The sequence below is a fragment of the Cibotium barometz genome, chromosome 32, assembly GCF_041138505.1.
Source record: "Cibotium barometz isolate CiBa-2024 chromosome 32, ASM4113850v1, whole genome shotgun sequence".
NCBI classification, from domain to species: Eukaryota; Viridiplantae; Streptophyta; class Polypodiopsida; order Cyatheales; family Cibotiaceae; genus Cibotium; species Cibotium barometz.
Genome location: NC_141077.1, coordinates 41,367,716 through 41,388,208, shown reverse-complemented (window position 1 = coordinate 41,388,208; position 20,493 = coordinate 41,367,716).

Genomic DNA, 20,493 nt, shown 5'->3' with positions numbered 1-20,493 from the left:
TTGGACTACCCAGTCTGCTTCGCTAGTCAATTGAATGATGCAGAGGTGAATCACACTACCACATAGCGAGAAGGGTTGACCATGGTTTATGCAGTCAAGAAGTATCGACATTACCTATTGGCCAACAAATTCGTGTTCTTCATAGACCATCAGGCCTTATTATATTTGGTGAACAAGCCTTGCACCAGAGGAAGAATCACGCATTGGCTGCTATTACTATTGGAATTTGACTTCACAGCTACGACGGTGAGAAAGGGGACACACCATGTGTTGGCCTCCTCTCCTCTCCTGCATGTGTTTGATTTATTTTAGGAAACGTTATCGTCGCGGTGCCCTATTGCCTTTACCTCGTGGATTGCATCTACCCCTTTATTGCCCCCCCAAACTCAGAGAATGACATTGCCTCTACATCCATTGTGTCTGCAAGTATTTTGAGATTTTTTGACCTAAACAAATTATTTGTTCAGGGGTTAGTACCATGTGATAAGGGGCTCGTGGGCACTCTGCTCATGGGGTCAGTACCAAGCAACACAAGTCTCATTGGCATCCTATAGGGCCCATTGGTACTAACTCCCTTTTGTAGTCATTTTTCTCATGGGGTTAAATTCAAGTGACATGCGAGTCTCGTTGGCAAGCCCCATTTCACTTGGTATTGACCCCCTTGTGGTCATTTTTCTCACGAGTCAGTACCAAGCGACACCGGGTCAGTACCAAGTGATAGAAGGCTCGTGGGCATCGTGTTGGCCCCATGTCGCTTGGTACTGACTCCCCTTAGGACACGTTGCTCATGGGGTTAGTACCAAGTGACACGAGTCTCGGTACTCTCGGGGCCTCCACCTTCCAAAAAAGTTTGTATCATGTGCGTTCAAAGGCATATTTTAAAACCCCTTTGTAGCCTGATTTCCCCTATTTTATGCATACCTCCTATTACTTTTGCAATATATTATTATAACCCTCCTGTACTTTTAAAATTTCCAGCTCATAGAAATTTTTTCCCCCTCTAGTAAATTTAAATTTAAAGATATCACGCCCCTTACAATTATTAAAAAAGGTGATCACAAGAATAATCGATAAGCCTTTGTCAACTTGCATATACTACTACATCTAGAAGGATGCCGTCATGTTGTACACATTCTCACCTTGACCTTATCTTGGAATTTGTGCATTCCAAGAGAAAACAAGGGAGATCCTTAAGAACATGTCCTTTCTAAATGACTTGAAAGAAGGCCAGCATGCAGACTTAGTAAGATTATCAAGATCTTCCTAGAAAGTAGGAATGCAAGTTTATTGAAACAAAGAATTGAATACCATGGATGCCCCCATGGTTATTCACATTGTAGTGCCATTTTAATAAGGGTTGTCTCTTTCTAGGTGGTTATGGGAGAACAAACAAAAGGATCCTCTTACCAACTCTAAGATGTAGTAGTGCATTCTTGTTGCCTATAATTTACATATGGGAAACCTAACAATTCTCTTCTAGTATCATAGGAAGTTTTAGACAAAATCCCACTATGATTCCTACTTCGCAGACTACAACAACATGATGAGCTTATGCATACCTACATGGTGCAGTTGGGGATAAGGGATTGTTGGCCCCCAGGATACCCTACCCCCAACCAGACCTATCTAAATATGTGGTTCCCTCTGTGCAAAATCTCATGATGTTGAATGCTATCAGGAAAAACAAAGCGAGAGAAGCTCTTTTCCCACAAACGAGAATGTCAAACACGGCTTGCGTATGTGAAGTTGGAGCACGGTTTGCAACCTCATACATCCTCACAAGAAGTTTTAGGCATTTTGGGAAAAAGGCCTCTTTCCCTTAGTTTTTCCCTATAGTTTTCAACATCACGAGCTTCCGTAGGGAAGGCACTGCATACCTAGCTAGGTGTAGTTGGGGGCAAGGGAGTGTAGGAGCCCCTATCTATCACAAGAAGTTTTAGGCATTTTCACTATGATTCCCACATTGAGGATTGCGACAACATCATGAGCTTCCTCAGGGTGAGGTGGAGCATACCTAGCTAGATGCAGTGGAGAGCAGGGGGTTGCCAGCCCTGAAGGAGGGGGCTGACACCCCCTACCCCACAATGCATGCAGAGCCTCATTTGTAGAAGCTAATAATGTTGCACACTATAGGGAAACATAAGGGAACGCCTCTTTACCACATGGGAAAATGCCCAAAACTTCTACGCGGTGCCTTCCCTATGGACGCTCGTGATGTTGTCATAATGCGCAAAGTGAGAATTATAGTGGGAACTTGTCTAAACTGTGCTTGTATCCAAACCAATATCATAAGCATCAATTTATAATAAGCATTGGCCTTCAACTATATGCAGGGCATGATGTGATCCAAACCAATATCATAAGCATCAATTTATAATAAGCATTGGCCTTCAACTATATGCAGGGCATGATGTGATGATGCCACAATAGCTTATAATGGTGCTTGGTGTTAACCTTGGACTATATATAGGGCATGTTGTGATGATGCCATTGACTAAGTTGAGGATCCATAGAACTGACCTTTATATAGATGATGGCTATTTCCAACAAGCACATGCTGATGATGCTTGATCCAACTTACATTGTACACAAGGGACCTTGTTGACACTCCTTACTGTGTTTGTAGAAGCTTACAATCTTTATTATGGTGCTCTCAACATTATCTGAACTAGGCAGCTAAACAAGGTTCGACAATTGCCACACCAACCAATTCCCACTTCCAAGACTTAAAAACATCAAGAGCGGGAGGCACCATATACCTACCTTCAGTCCAATGCCCTCAACCGGTTCCCTCTCTACATAAGCTCATGATGTTGAACACTATTAGGGAAACAAAAAGGGAAAGTCCCCTTTTCCCACAATGTGTATCAAATGTCTATAGATATTACAAGCATATCTAATAGAAACTATATAATCCAATGGTGTGTCCTTCATTCTTTCAACTTAAGTTGAATGATGAATCATAAGCCTAACATAACAAAAAGTACAAGCATCAAAGGGCATGTCTACAAATACAACACTAACTATAAGCATCAAAGGACATGTCTACAAATACAACACTAACTAGTTTTGCGGCCAGGGGCTTTGTTCTAGATCCAAATCATTGTCTTGTGTAAGAATTGAGAAAAAGACACACACAGACATGCATGCCACATGGTATTGAAATGACTTGTAAAAAGGGCTTTTAATAAAATGATTTTTGTAAGAATAATAATTTAAGAAGATGGCATACATGAAATACCAAAAATTTATCTGTGAAGCTAGGGAGCAATCGTGTATGCAAGCCCACTTGCAAGCTCAACACTGTTAGGGATTTGCAATTTCTAATTAAACAAGGGCTTTGACAATCAAGAATCCTTGCCAAAAAACCTTGCTCAACACTATTAAGGACTTGCCTGGAAAACCCATGCTTTGTGGATTGCTGTAATTTTTGGGTATGCTAAGCATGAAAGTCCATGCTGATATTGCAAATTTGTGCTCAAATCCTAGAGTAGGCCCTTCTACCTAGCATGACAATGTTTATTAAGACTTTGAAAGACTACATAAACATGGTAGCATTAGAAGCTAGACATGCTATATCAATCTTGTCCATGCACTCAATGACATGTAAAACAATTGTGAAAGCATAGCAGATGTTCATTGGGTCTTTGATGCAATGCCCTCTAAGAACCTTTTGAACTGGAATGCTTTGATGACTGCCTATGCTCACAATGGACAATATGATGACTGCCCATGCTCACAATGGACAATCAGCACAGGCAATAGCTGATTAAAGACTGCATCTGACAGGATGCCCTTGTGCATCATAATTTCCAAACAGCTCAATGCATGCTCACCTTGGCCGTCTTGGGAATTTCCTAACATTAGTGCTGTCTAAAAGACAACATGCTAAAAAGGAAGTCTCCTGAAAAGCTTCATTCAGCACCATGCCCATCTGCAAAAAGATCAAAATTCAATCAACTATGCCAGATTGATGTAGAAATAAAGGCTGGTTTCTCATGCGGCTTGATTGTATGCATATGCATGCATATGCATATGTGAGTGTGCCCATGTATTATTTTCTACATATGTGTGTGTGTGTGTGTGTGTGTGTGTGTGTGTGTGTGCATACATGCTTACATGTAAATATACATACATGGTCCATGCCATGAACCTTGGCAGACGTACATATGTACATACATGATACATACTTACATGCAAATATGTATCCATGCTCTCTGCCATGAGCCTTGGCAAACACACATATGTACATAGGTACATAGACACATACAAACAAAAATACATACATTCTCTATGCAATGAACCTAGGCAAACATGCATATGTATATATGCACATACTTACATGCAAATATACATACATGCTCTTTGCCATGAGCCTTGGCAAACACACATATGTACATACATACATACATGCAAATATACATACATTCTCTATGCGATGAAATGGCAAACCATATGTACATATGCACATACATACTGTCATTCTTGGGATGTCAAATCTGATAAAAAAGGTTTTTCCTTTCTCTGATCAGACCAACCAGTCCACGTCCCAACCCACCAAGCAGCCCAACCCCAATGACACCTAAACCCACAACCCACCAATTCCACCCAAACCTTCATCAATAACAGCGTCTTTCATCCATCATGGTAGCTGACCCCAACTATGACTTTGTAGCCTAGTAAATCAGCGTTGAGTACACCACACTTGGCTAGACCAGCAGATCTCCAAGTACACCAAATTTTCCATGCATGTTGCCCACAGTAGTTCCAAGCACACATCATTTTCCAGCAACCCCTGACCCGCAATCTCATCATGAAATTTCTTGCCCTGTCAGCTTCTCCCAAAAAAACTATGAGAAAACCACAAAGCTCAATTTCTCATCACATCCAAATAAACTGAACTGGAGTGACTGCATGCATTGGGAACACAAAAAAAATTGGTTTCATCTGGAGAGATGCCCTCACATTACATCCATTGGAAACAACCCAGAGCTTCCGCAACTAGCCCTTGCTTTGCATATCCTCCTATGAGTGCATTCAGGAAAATGTGTTTGAAAAGATGTCTTGGGTTTGCATCAATGCTCTGAAAAGAGCTTGTCTAAGAGCATCAATCCATTGACTACAATAAAATGAAAGAGAGCGTAAACATCGTCGAAAGAGCTTGTCTCTCAACAACAAAGCTAGTGTGGAATTTCATAGCAGACATACAATTAAGATGACACATTTTACGTATGGTTGACATCCAAATTGTGAAGCAGACAACACCAACAACTCTCATGCCTGTCAAAATAAAATTGGGCAACAGCTGCAACACAAATAAAAACATATGCATGCACATAAGAACTGGTCTAACAAGGAATCAATAAAAGACATGCACATGCTTTTTAGTAACCTATTCTTGGATTAAACACCTACTCATCATACACGCATATCATTGAACTTCATATAATGTCCTTGACTAGAGCTGCTCAAATGTATATTATACTCAAGCTACCCACATTATAGAAGGGATATACATGACATTTAACAAAAATCTACAATATGTATAAGTGTTTGTGATTCTTTCTTTAGCCGCTATTGTAGGTCCCATTGCCTGCTTGCCAAAATGGATTGCCTTAGGAATGAATTGGATCTGCAAAACAATCTGATAGCAATCAAAAGAGAAATTTTGTATAAGTGAGCTAAAGATGTTCCTCTATTCTTTTGAATTAAAGCAATAACTAAGACTTACTTTCTCTCACAAAAACTGTCCTTGAATATACGCTTAGACATGTCGTCATACATAGTCATGCATACCACGGCTACAAAAAGCATGAGTCTACATACGTCACAGTCGCTAAGTCTTTCAGCCCGCACCCAAAAAACTTCAGCCCCACCAAAATTCAGCCCATGTCAAATCAGCTTCTTGCCTCCCTATGTGTTTGATGACCTGTTGCCTACAATCAAAATGAAAATGAGAAAAATGATGCAAAAATCTGATATAACATGACTTAAAAATACAATTAAATGCTTCAACACTTACGTGAATCACATGAAAAACTAATCTGAAGTATTTACAAAATCATTAAAAAGCTTGTAGTCATTTTGATGTAGTTCATATTTATCAGTTTCTGTATTGTATGTTAAATGTGCCAATGCAATTAACTGACTCTATATCGACCATGTTCAAGTCCGTCAAGTCATAAGTAAATGTTCAACCCCCTTTCACCTTTTGATACCAACCAAGCTGAATCTCTACCCCTTGAGGCCGGTCCGTCAAGTCAAAACCTCGCTTATAATCCACATACCTGCCACCTACCTTCTTTCTCATCTTTTGAACTCTTCCAAGGTACCAAGTGCTATGAAGTGTGTCCATCTTCTTCAGATTTGTAGCTTTTCCAATTCTCTTTGACCTTTTTTGTCCCTCTCCATGTGTCACATCATGGAAATAAATTGCACAATCAGACCCTATTCCAAAAAAATTGCCATTACTAGATGACGCTTCTTTTTCCTTGTGGCTGAAATACACTCCTTGCTTCACCCTAGTCAACCTATCCTTTGACAATGTAGAGTTTCCATTGAGTTGGCTTACCAAAGTAGATTTGAAGATGAATTTGCCATCAACCTCTACCACCGGTGAGATACTCTTCTTCTCAGCTTCATTGCTTGCCTCATCAAGAAGCCCATCAATCTCATGTCGAATCTCACTCAAAGATATGACCTCGTCATCTTCATTGCTCTCGTCGCCAATGGGGCTATCATCACCACATGGCTCCGCAAAGTCATCATGCTCATCTGCCCTACCCATTTCAGTATCTAGCTTTGACCACATTGATTCTGTATCTAACCAAGGCTCTTTCCACCCTTTAAGACCCTCACTTGTGCAAGGTTTGAGGCCCAATGTCTCACATAAAGTTTGTGCCTGCTTCAATCTCTCTTTTAATGCATCTATCATCTTTGTATCAGAGGAAACACTTTCGTAGTTCCCAAGATCTGCTTCCAAAACACCTTCATGCTTGTTCAAGTCCTTCCAAATGTGTTCTTGTTTCTTATGGGCCCTTGAAAAAGTCACCCCATTTGAGCTATACTCATGCATGGCAACCTGATTCAAACTACCAACACAATGCAAAAGATCTCCAAAATCAAACGCTCTTTCCTGCCCAACCATACCGCCAATCTTGCTGAAATAGATCTCCGCTGCATCAGATCCTGTGAGATGTAGAGGACATTTGAAATGTGGATAGAACTCTCAAAACATCTTTATAAGTAGAACAACAAAATGGCAAGAAAGTTGGATGTCTATGTATGCCTCTTTGCTAATGAAGTTTTCCTTTAGTTTGTATGTAGGATGGTGATGTAGCCATAATCTCCACAGCTTGAAGAAGAAGACCACTTTAGCTGCAAGCACCACACGCTGTCCCAAGTCTAAATATGGTGATAAGAATATGTCTATGTAGTCAGCAACAACCTGCAAATATGCCTCGATCCCTTGCATGCTCCTCTCTTTCTTTCGCATTTCCCTCATACATTTTTGCACTTGTCTAGAGACAATCCTTTGGGCTGCCCCCCAGTTTTGACGATCATTTCGTTGTATGTCCCCATCTCGCAACCTGTGCTGATCAACAGAGAAAGTGTTGTAGACCATAGCAACGTGATTGAGTGTAATCCACACACGCCCAACTGCAAGCTGTCGGGTAGGACTGTCAAGAGGACTCACAAGCTTCTTTCCACAATGGACAAAATCTTGATCATGTAAACCATACACATCTCCTCTCACAAATCTTCCTTTCAACTTCCATCCAGGCCAATCAATGAAAAATTGCCTCTCTCTCTTTCCTAGGTAGTCTTCAACCATGAGCTTTCGACATCTACTGTCACCATCTGGTGCATGCCCAATTATTGGACCTATCACGTCTTTGAACTTTGCATTCCACAGCCGCTCCACAAGCATCCATTGGGTTCTGATGAAATCACTATCAAAGCGGTTGCATGTGCAATGCACAACTAGAGCCAATCTTGGAAGACTCTCATGAAGAGGGTTGACAATGAGGAGCCTTGCATAGTGTCCCACCACGTGGTTTTGGAAGGCATCTACTATTGTCTCATATCCTTGTGCTCCATCTCCAACGATGATGGCATCATTTGAAGAGCATTGATGATCCTCTCCTTCTCTTCCACAAAACCCAATCAAAGCATCATCTTTTGCATTCCATCTACATAAAGAGAAAGATTTGCTTTCATATTTTTATTTCAGCCCGCTTCATGCACAAAGAACTTTATATTTACAATCAAAGAAAGGAAGAGATATTGAAAAAAGCTTACCTAATGCGCTGCTTGATAGTTGTCTCATCTTCAACAATGATAATTGGCACTCGTGATGTTATTCCATGTTTTCTCTTTGCTTCAACATATATCTTCCCAATTGCAAAGATATATTCATGCTCCCCTGACTGAAAGTAAGATGATTTTCTTCGGGGTCTCCTAGTGGTTGACATGGATGGCCCTCCAAGGTTTACACTCAAAAAATCATGTAAGCGTGGCCCACCCCATAGCTTCACGACTTCAAAAATGGTCTTTGTTGATTCTGTGAATCTTTGACCCTTTTCGGATCTTAATGCATTCTTTGCAATGTCTTGAAGAAAGTCCCATAAAGCTGATTTGCCTCCAAATTTACCTTGCCTACAAGCCTCAATGATGTTATTGCAAAATTGCCTCACATCCTTTCTATTAATGCTTTCATAGTTGGCCTCTTTCAAGGATTTGATTCTCACGGAAAGCACCACAATCTTTGCCTTCAGCCCACCATAAATTTCTACCTGCTTCTCGTAATTTTCTCTTGGTCCCAACTGAGACACTTTTCAGCTCTTCAATTCCAAGGGAATCTAGCCGCATTCCTTTGCCCGTTTGCCTTTCTCCTCTCTTCTCAATGGAAATACTCTCCCGATACACTCTCATGTGAAAATCACCACATGATGGAATTGTCTTGCAATGCTTGCATGTAAAACTTCGAAAAGGCATTCCAATGCTTGAGATACGAAGGCAATGTATATGCCTAAAGCATCCATCTACCATGTACTCCATATCTCCATCATGCAAAGATGCTTTTGTATATGGCTCACAAAACCACTCTCGTCCCATCTTTAGATCTTGTAGGAGAGGTTTTATATCAACCTCACGACCATTAACATGAATTGTATGCTGCCATAATCCCCAATACAAGATAGTAAGATTGGATGAAGGCAAGCATGATGTACCTGTGGGGATAGAAGGCGCTTTTGAACGCTCTTTTGTTGATGTGAGAAAAGCACCCAAGGTTTGTTGGCGTGGATCTTTGTCAAAATGCTTTTTAGGTCGCCCACAAGATCTAGTCAAGAGTGAAGAAGACTGATGTGGTGTGGTCTTGCTCCATGCAATGGTGTGAGACTTTCCATTAATATGTTCTATTAGAATTGTTGGCAAATCTGAACCACTAGGACATAAGTGCAGCCACTTCCCATCATACTTACACACCACTTTGACAGTGCTTCTATCTTTGTAATCATGCAAGGTGGCTTCAACCAACTGAAAATCAGCCCCTACATGAAGAAACAAGATCTTGAGAGAAGAAAAGAAAAGAAAAATCAGCTGAAAATTAACACTAAAAAGAACAAGCAAAAATCCTTTAAAAAAAACCAATACAAGGGGCTGAAATTAGTGTCTTTCATGAGCTTAACAAAGGTGTTACATAAAGAAGATAATAGTTTGGTTGCAAAGAATTAAGAAATAAGTTGATGCTTACCTTCATGAGTGTTATTGAAATTATTCATCTCCTCAATAGCCGCCAAAATTGCCACCGCATCATCACAATCATCTTCTTTGTCCTTTGTACTACTTCCTTGAGTGTCTATTGCATCGATCTTTAGCCCTCGATTGGAAAGGTACCGTTTTGTATGGGATTGTCCTTGAAGAATGTGAAATCTTAAGAAGTTTGATAAGCATGAGTATGCGGTCTGCTTGCCTCCAGTCATTCCCGATCCATAAAAGCTTTTACATTCATCACACCAAATTCGAATCAAAGGCTTGTCATTGACATCTTCGGTTGTAAGCTGAAAATTGTCATCTCTAGGTGGATTTCTGTTCCTCAAATTCTTACGAGTCTTGTCACATTGGACCTCCCAAAGGTCAAGAGTTTCTTTTGGTAGTAAAGAACTCTTGAGAATGTTGACCTTGCTACCATGAACATTCTCACCCTCTTCCCTTGCATTCATGTCACTAGTTTCTAAGGCAACATTTAAGCTTCTACAAATGCGCTTTGCGGGCCCGCCACCATCAGCCATGCTTAAACACCTCTTTATGCCAACACTTTTGTTGCTCTCCACTTGCCAACGCTCTTCTTGTGTGGCATTCAATGTGCACACTCCATGATCATCTTCATCTTCAATAACAAACTCAAAAGATTCACTTACAATGCCATCTTGCACAATCTCTTTGCGTATGGCACTATAGGTATAATCTCCCATCACTCTAACATAACCCAACAACTTCTTTTCACTATCCCCATGGTCAAACACCTTAATGCGCGCCTTGGATGCCATGAATGATCGATCCTACATTCAAAAGAACCATAAAAGAGAAAATATCAAACATTATGAGGGATGCCAATAAATAGTTTAATGGGCATAAAATATCTACAAGGTCTCTATTTATTGAAAAAATATGAAAGAAAAATTAAAAGAAATTTCTTCTCTCTTGCAATAGGACCACACTCATTTTCTTTGATTTCAACCATAAAGCTTGAGAGAGCTTGCAAAAAATAAGGCAAATCTACTTTACTTGAGAGCTACATAAAATTCTATTGGAAAAAAATGCATGAGGAATACTACTAGATTGAATTCTTAGTATTCTAAAACACTATAGAAATCCTTCTCTATAAATTTATATAATCCTTCTCTATTAGTTTATATGAAAGAAAAAATCATGAACTCTAAAGCACACTCACCTTCTCTTTGAGTTGTAAAATTTGTAGATAATAAACTTCTTCTTTGCTTGTAGCTGTAAATATTGCAAATAAGAAGCAATAATTAGAGAATATTTTCCCTGCACAATAAGAGAACTAGCTATTTAGGAAGAAACTTTTCACTGCATATAAAAATTAGTTTTAAAAGAAAACGTTAATACACTTTATGTTTAGGAAAATCAAGTGAGGGAGTAAAATTTATAGAAGAAGTGCATAGTGATTCATTCAATCACTTCATTGTAAAGGTTTATTGATTGAAGAAGAGATTTGGGAACTTCTTTCACCTTTGAAAAGAAGAATAAGAGGAAAGAAATCAGCCCATTAGTAGAAGAAGAAAGCAATCTTCCTATTATCTAGCAAGAATGAAAATCTCAACCCATAGAAACTCTTTGAGATAACCCACAAGCAGCCCATTAGTAGCAATATGCCCATTGTCCTCCTACAAGAATCAAAACCCTCTTTGAGCTAACCCACAAGCCCATTAGTAGCAATATGCCCATTGTCCTCCTGCAAGAATCAAAACCCTCTTTGAGCTAACCCACAAGCCATTAGAGTGAAGAGTGAACCCACAGTAGAATAGATTATACAAGGGGATTTGAAAAAAATCAGAGCACAAAGATAGAGAAAGGGGGAAGAGGCATCCAAAAGGGGGAAGAGGCGTCCAAAAGGAAGGAGGGAGTAGTAAAGAGAGATCATCATTATGTGACATGTTTCTTTATTGCTTCTCTCTTTTACAGCAACTAATTTAAAACACTTCACTTCAAATTTAAAAAACGTTAAATAGAGTGTGGAGCAAAAAAAGAACTTTAAAGTGTGGGGCCAAAAAACACTACTAGATTTGAACCCTCTACCTAGACCCCAACAAAATTATGTCATACCACTAGAATAGTACCCTACTTCTGAAGTTTCGTGAATAAAAACACTCCTTATTTTATTTTTTCCAGGCACAATTGTAATACCCCTCCTTTATTTTTAAAACTGTAAGTGAGATTTATATTAAAACCCATCCTTTTGAACGCACGTGCTACACCTACAGGTCTATAAGGTGGAGACCCTGGGTTGGCACTCACCCTCTTCTGTAGTTATTTTTCTCACGAGGTCAATACCAATTAACGTGAGTCTTGTTGGCATCGTGTAGGCCCCATTTCGCTTGGTACTGACCCCTTGTGGTCATTTTGCTCATAGGGTCAGTACCAAGCAATAGGAGGTTCATTGGCATCTTGCTACCCTATATCACTTGGTACACTGACCCTCTTTGTAGTCATTTTGCTCATAGGGTTAGTATTACCAACAAGCAATGAAAGTATCGTTGGCATCCTCTTGGCCCCATATCACTTGGTATTGATGACCTTTTCTGGTATTTTTGCTCACGGGGTCAGTACTAAGCAATAGAAGGCTTGTGGCATCCTGCAGGCTCCATTTCTCTTTGTATTGATCTGTTGTGTAATATTCAACAGAAGTCTTCGTATTGGAGGATCTTGTCACACAAATGCTCACACCGTCTTATGTATCTTGAGTTTTGCGAGTTTAGCAATCCACTTTAAAACTTCAAACTTTAAAGAGATGAGAGAGATATATATGAGAACTGCACACCAGATTGGATCCCAAATTACCCACTGAAGGACCCCCTATATCCCGTTATGAGATAGTATTTTCTTTATTACTTTAGAGAGAATGACTGTGGACTGTAGATAAGCCAAACACAAGATCTCGAAGGATCAAAAGTTTGGCTGAACTATACACAGATGTAGAAACACCGATCTCGAGCCTATGCACTCTTCCCAAGGACATGAGGAAGAGCTGCACACCCGAGGCTGAGAAAGGACTATGGTGGACTATTCTAAGCTATGTAACTATGCTGTAAATGCTTATGAATGATATGTTACCTTCACCAAATGACTGTTGCACATATGGATGATGCACAGAAGGCAGAATACTATTGTAGAACTGATGCTGGTTTGAAAACGCAGGTAGGACTGATGTAGAGCTGTAAACGCAAAAGGTAGGACTACTGTAGAATTGTAAACGCAGGGCTGGATTGAACTGAACACATGCTGGCTATGGTATATGCACAAAATGCAGAGATGTGTGCTGAATTGGGACCTGAAAAGGTGCTGAATGCAGGCACTTATGTCCAAAATGGCTACGCCTAGCTCTGCAAACAAGGACTCTAGTGTGCTTGGACTACTGCGTTAAACTGTGGATGCTAATTGGAAGCAAAACGCAGACCTCTTGGCTAGATTAGTCTAGGGCTGAAGGCGGGGATGCTCTTAAGGCTGAGGATGAAGGGCGCCTAGCTTCTGAAGACTGAATGCTCTTCTAAGCACTAAGCAAGCCTATTTATACTAGTTAGGGGTTGGTCAAGTTGGCTGGTCATAACTTTAATAAACTTTATGTTTATAAATGACATTAAATGCTAAATAAATGCCATAAAATATGGAAAAAATACCAGATAAGTCCTAGTAAATTCCCTAAGGCTTCTGAGATGGTCTAAATGATGCACAAGCATATGAATGCATATTATGCAAGATGCAGAGTGCTTTCTGATGCAAACCCTAAGGCTTCTACTGACTCTACATGCATGAATGATTCTCTCCAAGTGAGTTAAGGGACTTGACTTCCTGACTGACCCACTAAGGTTGAGGAATGACCTACGTAGCTCATGCCTGACTTATCCTGGAATGAGGATGTACAATGGGGTCACGGCGTACGATAAATATCATCCTACTGTGGGTTCTAATAATGTATAAATGTTGCACTACTGATGATGAGCCAGTTTGTCACCATATTGTTGAAATTTGAGCATTGTGATGAGCTATGGTGGATCAAACACTAGAATCAACATCATTAACAAAGTGATTAGCAAATGATTAAGACGTAATTAGTGAATAATTAGCAAATAGATTAATGTAGGCATGGATACTCAAAAACCAGCAAATTCTCATTAGGGCTATGTCTCAATTTATAGAGTTTACATCAAGCATCAAATCCCATTGATTTCTCCATGATTCACTCCCAGAATATCTCCACCTCTTGCTTGATTCTCTCCACCTCTTCTCTTGTCCCTGAATATCTCCCAGAATAACTCCACACTCCTAAATTCTCTCATTCTATCCTTTATTCTCTCCCAATAGATTCTTCTCACCTTTTCACAGGTTCTTTCACAATTACATCTCCTCTTTTACAGCCTCTAACCAAGGGCTTGTTCCCACACACACCCTATTCACTTGTATATTTCAACACCTCCCCTCAAGTGAATAATCCTAGCACACCTGGACCCTATACCAAGTTTCCCTCTTACTTGATAGCCCGCGACCAGTGCCTCAAGTCCCTAAACTCCATAGTCCTTGACACTCTCTCTCTCAATGTGTCCAAGGCTACTATAAGTGCCCCTGCGACCTTAACTAAAGTGCTCACACATACATCTACCACGTGGCCTACATCATCGGTGGCTCAGAGTTGGTTTTACTTTGTTGGGGTAGGTTACATTGGGTTGTGGGGTCTCTCTCTCTCTCTCTCTCTCAGAAAAGAATCCGACTCCACTTCCTTTGGAGCCTCCATGAAGTTTGCCGATGTCGTTCCTTCTTCATTGGGTTTGCTGTAGCAGTCTCTCGCCATGTGTTCTGGCTTTCCACATTTGTGGCAAGTGAAGGTCCTCCCTCCTACTCTGCCTCTTCCTCGTCCTCGTCCTCGAGAGAATCCTCCTCAGGTGAAAAATGCTTTTTCCTCTCCAGCTGTTGAGTCGAGCCCTTTCTTCTCTTTGCCTATGCTCTCTTGCTCTAGTAGAGCTGATTCTATCTCGTGTATCTTCAATTCAGGTACATTCTTTAGTGTTGCTACAATGTTTTCATAATCTCCTTTGTCCAAACTCTTCAGAAGTACAGCTAATGCTTCATCATCTTCTACCTTTTTGCCAATAGCAGCTGTTGCTTAATGCTTTTATATTTGTTCAAGTGTGTGATTAAAGGTTCACTTTCCTTCATGTCCAATTTGTACAGTTGCATTAACAGATTTATCTTTGAATTTTTTGCTTGTGTACCAAATAATTTATTAAGTTCATCCCATGCATCTTTTGCCCATTGTATCCCTGTGATGTGATGAATGATTTCATCATTTAAACTGAGTGCAATAAGTCCCAATGCTTTTTCATTCCTGCTCTTCCACTCATTTTTCCCTCTCTCTGGGCATTCATCTCTCCCTTCAACTAATCCCCACCGATTTTTCCTCATCAGCAAATACATGGTTTTTGTCTGCCATGTATAAAACTGTTCCCCATTAAATTTGGCTATTTCGTGTGCTGAACTCATGGTGATGTGAAGGGGGTCTTACCTCTTGATTTAATTTCAAGATTCAAGGGCAGTGTCTACCTTTTTACAACTCAATTTGGTGTTTAATAGATGATTACAACAAATTTATCAGCATAAAATCACCAGAAATTACACTAAATCAAGGGTAACCAATTTGTACGGGATGGTTGGAGTATCAAACCAACTCCGATTTGCAATCTGAAGCTATAGGGATCTGTATCAGATACCTAATGGTTAATTTGAACCCTCAATTGTACCAAAATACAATGATTAGCACTGATTAATCATTGATTAGCAAATTAATGCTCTGTTTTGTGTGCAGAAAATAGAGTATGCGGGGAGTCCAGATCTGGTGCCTTACACTTCAAATGAGCTCAAATGCTTTCAAAGGCATCAATAGCAATGAGTCTAGTAGAGGATTAAGCCAAGAAACACAAGATTTGACCAAATATTGAAAGCTTAATCTCTGTTTTACCAAAGTCACCTGCAGATTTGATGAAGAGCTTGGATCTCAATGTAGACTTGATGAAATTGAATTCTGTCTTCACCAATTTGTAGAGCATGCTTGAATACACCTTGGGCTAGGAGGAATTAGAAAGATTTGATTTGAAGAAGTAGAGATCTGCAAATTACTCAGAAAAAACAGCGCTGGCCAAATCGTCGATTTCTCCTCAACGCCTTCGCGGTTTGCTGCGGCGTTTTGATGAGCTTGTAGCCAAAGGAGTTGGCTACCATATGCTAGAAGCTTGTGCCCTAATTGTGAGTGTGCAAGCTAAATGGACTCCTCCACTGGCTGGGGGTGAAGGGGGGAAGTGAAAACTAACTAAAATTTTGATTATTTGCTAATTATCTAATAATCCTAATTAATTAACTAATGGGCTCATAAACCCGATGGATTCTAGGCATGGCTCTGATACCATGTTGAAATTTGAGCATTGTGATGAGATATGGTAGATCAAACACTAGAATCAACATCATTAACAAAGTGATTAGTAAATGATTAAGATGTAATTAGTGAATAATTAGCAAATAGATTAATGTAGGCATGGATACTCAAAAACCAGCAAATTCTCATTAGGGCTATGCCTCAATTTATAGAGTTTACATCAAGCATCAAATCCCATTGATTTCTCCATGATTCACTCCCAGAATATCTCCACCTCTTGACTGATTCTCTCCACCTCTTCTCTTTTCCCTGAATATCTCCCAGAATAACTCCACACTCCTAAATTCTTTCATACTATCCTTTATTCTCTCCCAGTAGATTCTTCTCACCTTTTCACAAGTTCTTTCACAATTACATCTCCTCTTTTACAGCGTCTAACCAAGGGCTTGTTCCCACACACACCCTATTCACTTGTATATTTCAACACATGCACTGAGTGCAGAGTGCATGTGACATTCCCTCCTACTTAGCTTGGCATCAGGTTCATGGCTTCCAAGTAGTCCGCCAACAACTGGGGGTACCCGTGGAAGAACTCCTCGTCTAGCCATATGGCTTCGTGGGTACCTTGATCTCAGAATTTCGTATAGAACTGACGTATCCGTCGACCCAAACCATGCTTCCAACGATGAAGAAGGATCTACTCGGGCTCAGTAACTTCTGCTTCGTCTACCACGTCTGGCTGCTATTCATCTGAAACATCAAACACTTCTAGACCAACATATGGTTTTAGCCAAGAAACATGGAAAATATCATGCATTGTCCAACTGGTAGGCAACTTTAACTTCATGGAGACATCACTTAACTTCTTAACTATTGGAAAAGGGCCAAAACTACGGAATGAAAGCTTGGGACAACGTTTGCCCACTTGTTTCAATCTCTGTTTCTTGATATGCAGATAGACCCAATCCCCTTCCTTGAAGTGGACATCTCGTCTAGACTTATTTGCTTGTGTGCTATATGCTTCTTGAGCTTTGGTCAAGCGATCCTTGACTGACTCAATGATCTCAGAAAATGCTTCCGTGGTTTTATTAGCCTCTAAAGATGGAGACACCATTCTCATTAAAAGAGAAGAAAAACGGCGACCAAAGGCTGCTTCATATGGAGAGTGTCCGCCGACACTGGATGAATGAGTGTCGTTCAAGATAGCTTGACCAATGGAAGATAATGTTCCCATTTGGAGTGCTGGTCATGACAGTATGACTTGAGAACATCAAAGGCCAACTGGTTATAAATTTTTGTTTGGCCATTTGTCTGCGGATGGAATGCACTAGACAACTGCAACTTAGTTTCGAAGTTTTCAAATAATGCCCTCTAGAAATGCGAGGTAAACTTGGAAGATCTATCTGATGTTATGGTGCTAGGCATAATGAGATATCGAGCTCACTAGTGAGGCGGTGGACACTGATGACCCGCCTGGGGGATAGGCCCTAGACTTACACCACTGGCATGGTTGGTGAGATCATGGGTGATATGCGGCCAGTGGGATGACAGGTTGTGTGACAGCCATTCTAGAGAACCCTAGTATATATTTGGTTGAGTACCTTTTCATATTATGTGTACTCTTATCTTTGTATAGCACCAGCTCATTTAGTTGGGTTCACACTATAGAGAACCCTAGTATGTATTTGGTTGAGTACCTTTTCATACTGGCATAGTTATAGCACCAGCTCATTTAGTTGGGTTCACACTATAGAGAACCCTAGTATGTATTTGGTTGAGTACCTTTTCATATTATGTGTACGCATTGTGGGTGTATGTATGCACATTGAGGCCATTGGTTGTGACATTTGAGTCTAGTACAATATCGCTACAGAAAATATAGCAGTTTATGCAAGACAAACCAGAGTGCTGTTTCTGGTAAATTTGTGTGGCTGGCAAGATGTCAAATGATGGCATAAACCAGATTGTTGCTGAGAAGCTTGATAAGAACAACTTCCATGCTTGGAGGTTCAGGTTGACAAATTTCTTGATGGGAAAGAGTTACTGGGACTACATAGAAGGTGTGCATGAAGAGGCACCGGAGATATCGGAGATCAATCCGACTGCTGCTGCAGATGTGAAAGACTTCAAGGATTGGAACCAAGGAGCCAGAAAAGTTATGTATTGGCTCTCTATCAGTATATAGGACACCATGATTGGGCACATACAGGATGCCAAGTCTCCCAAGGAGACATGGGACACCTTGGTAAAACTCTATAAAACGAATACCAAGGCACGAAAGATACATTTGAAGAATGAACTTCATACTATGGAGAAAAAGAGTATGTCTGTGAATGACTATGCATTGAAGATCAAGGGTATTGTGGAATCCCTTTTCAGTAGATGATGATGATAAGGTGGAAGTCTGTCTACATGGTCTCGGGAGGAAAACATTCCCAATTTCACAGATTTGGTGTCTATGTTGATTATAGAAGAGAAGAGCTTGGGTGAAGACCAACAGTCTTCAGAAAACAAAAATAGTTCAAAAAGAGGATGAGGTAGAGGAGGCCGTGGATGCAGCTAAGGAGGTGGCCGAACAGGTAATTAGAATTATGGCCAGCAGAGCAGCAACAACAACAGTCCCAGAATTCATAACAACAATAACACATAGGTGGAAGAGGCCAATTCAGAGGTAGGGGGAGTCAAAGAGGTCATGGAAATTGGCAAAGGTAGTATAATGATACACGTGGATGCTTTTATTGTGGTAAGCCTAGACATGTGCACACACAGATTGTTATAAGAAGTAGGCTAACATGCAAAATGGAAAATTGCTGCAAAACAACTATGCATCCTCGAGCAGAAACAATGAGGATAATGAAAGGTTGTTTGTTATGCAGCATATCGTTAATGCCATGTCTGAAAATGTTGAAGCAGCACATAAAGATGATGTATGGTACGTTGATTCAGGTGCTTCGAACCACATGACAAGTCATGGGGAGTGGTTCAAGGAGATGAAAAACCTTGAAAGACCAGGTTTTGCGAAAACAGGGATGACACTGCTCATCCAATTTCCCATGTTGGAGATGTGCCATTGTCTATGCAGGATGACAAAGTGAAGTACCTTGTAGATGTACTTCATGTTCCGAACATAACAAAGAATCTGGTTTCAGTTGGCCAGAAAATTTGAGTAGAGTTTACAGGTTCGGTTTAACCCTGATGGTGGTTTTGTTATGTTGAAGATTTTAAAGACAAGTACAGGTTGGTTGCAAAAGGCAACAGAGTGGGCAGAATGTTTACATTGAATGTAAACATGCCTGAAGTGAGTGCTGCAATGTTTGCAAATGGTTCAGGAATTGTTGCAGACACAGACATTTGGCATAAAAGAATTGGACATGTGAATGTGCAACAAGGCTGCCAAAGTTTAAAGTTGAAGGTATGCAGAAAATATGTGAAGTATGCCAATTTGGAAAGTAAACAAAGCATGTATTTCCACGTGATAGAAATGTGAGCAGAAATGCACTAGATATTGTGCATTTAGATGTATGGGGTCCTACGAAGACCATGTCTATGGGAGGCTGCAGGTATTTTGTGACAGAAATGTGAGCAGAAATGCACTAGATGGTGTGCATTCATATGTATGGGGTCCTGCGAAGACCATGTCTATGGGAGGGTGCAGGTATTATGTGACATTTATTGATGACCACACAAGGAAAGTGTGGGTATACTTCATGAAGGAGAAGGGTAAGGTGTTCACTCATTTTTAGAATTTCAGAGTTATGGTTGAAAAGCAAACATGGAAACATGTAAAGTGCCTAGGGTCAAATGGAGGGGGAGAGTACTTCTCCAATGAGTTCTCTGATTTTTGAAGAAGAATGGTATTTAGAGATAGTTTACATGCAAATACACTCTGCAGCAAAATGGAGTTGCTGTGAGCAAAAAAACAAGCACATTGCTGAGATTGCACGAGCATTGATGGGAGAGAAGAATATGCCGCATAGCTATTGGGCTTGAGGCTGTTTCTACAGCAGTTTACATCATGAACAGGACTCCAACTGCAGCCATACATGATGTAACTCTAAAGGAGAGGTTTACTGGCAGAAAACCTGATTTGTCTCATCTGAAAGTCTTTGGATGCATTGCATATGTGCATGTGCCAGATGAGGTGAGAACTAAGCTAGATCCAAAAGCTAAAAAAATGTGTGTTTATTGGGTATTCCCTTGAGCAAAAGGGATACAGGTGTTATAACCCTACTACACGTGAGTTGAGGGTAAGCAGGGATGTTGTTTTTGATGAGATGAGTAGTAGGTATGCTATTGAAAAAGAAGCTGTTGGGACTAACGTGAGT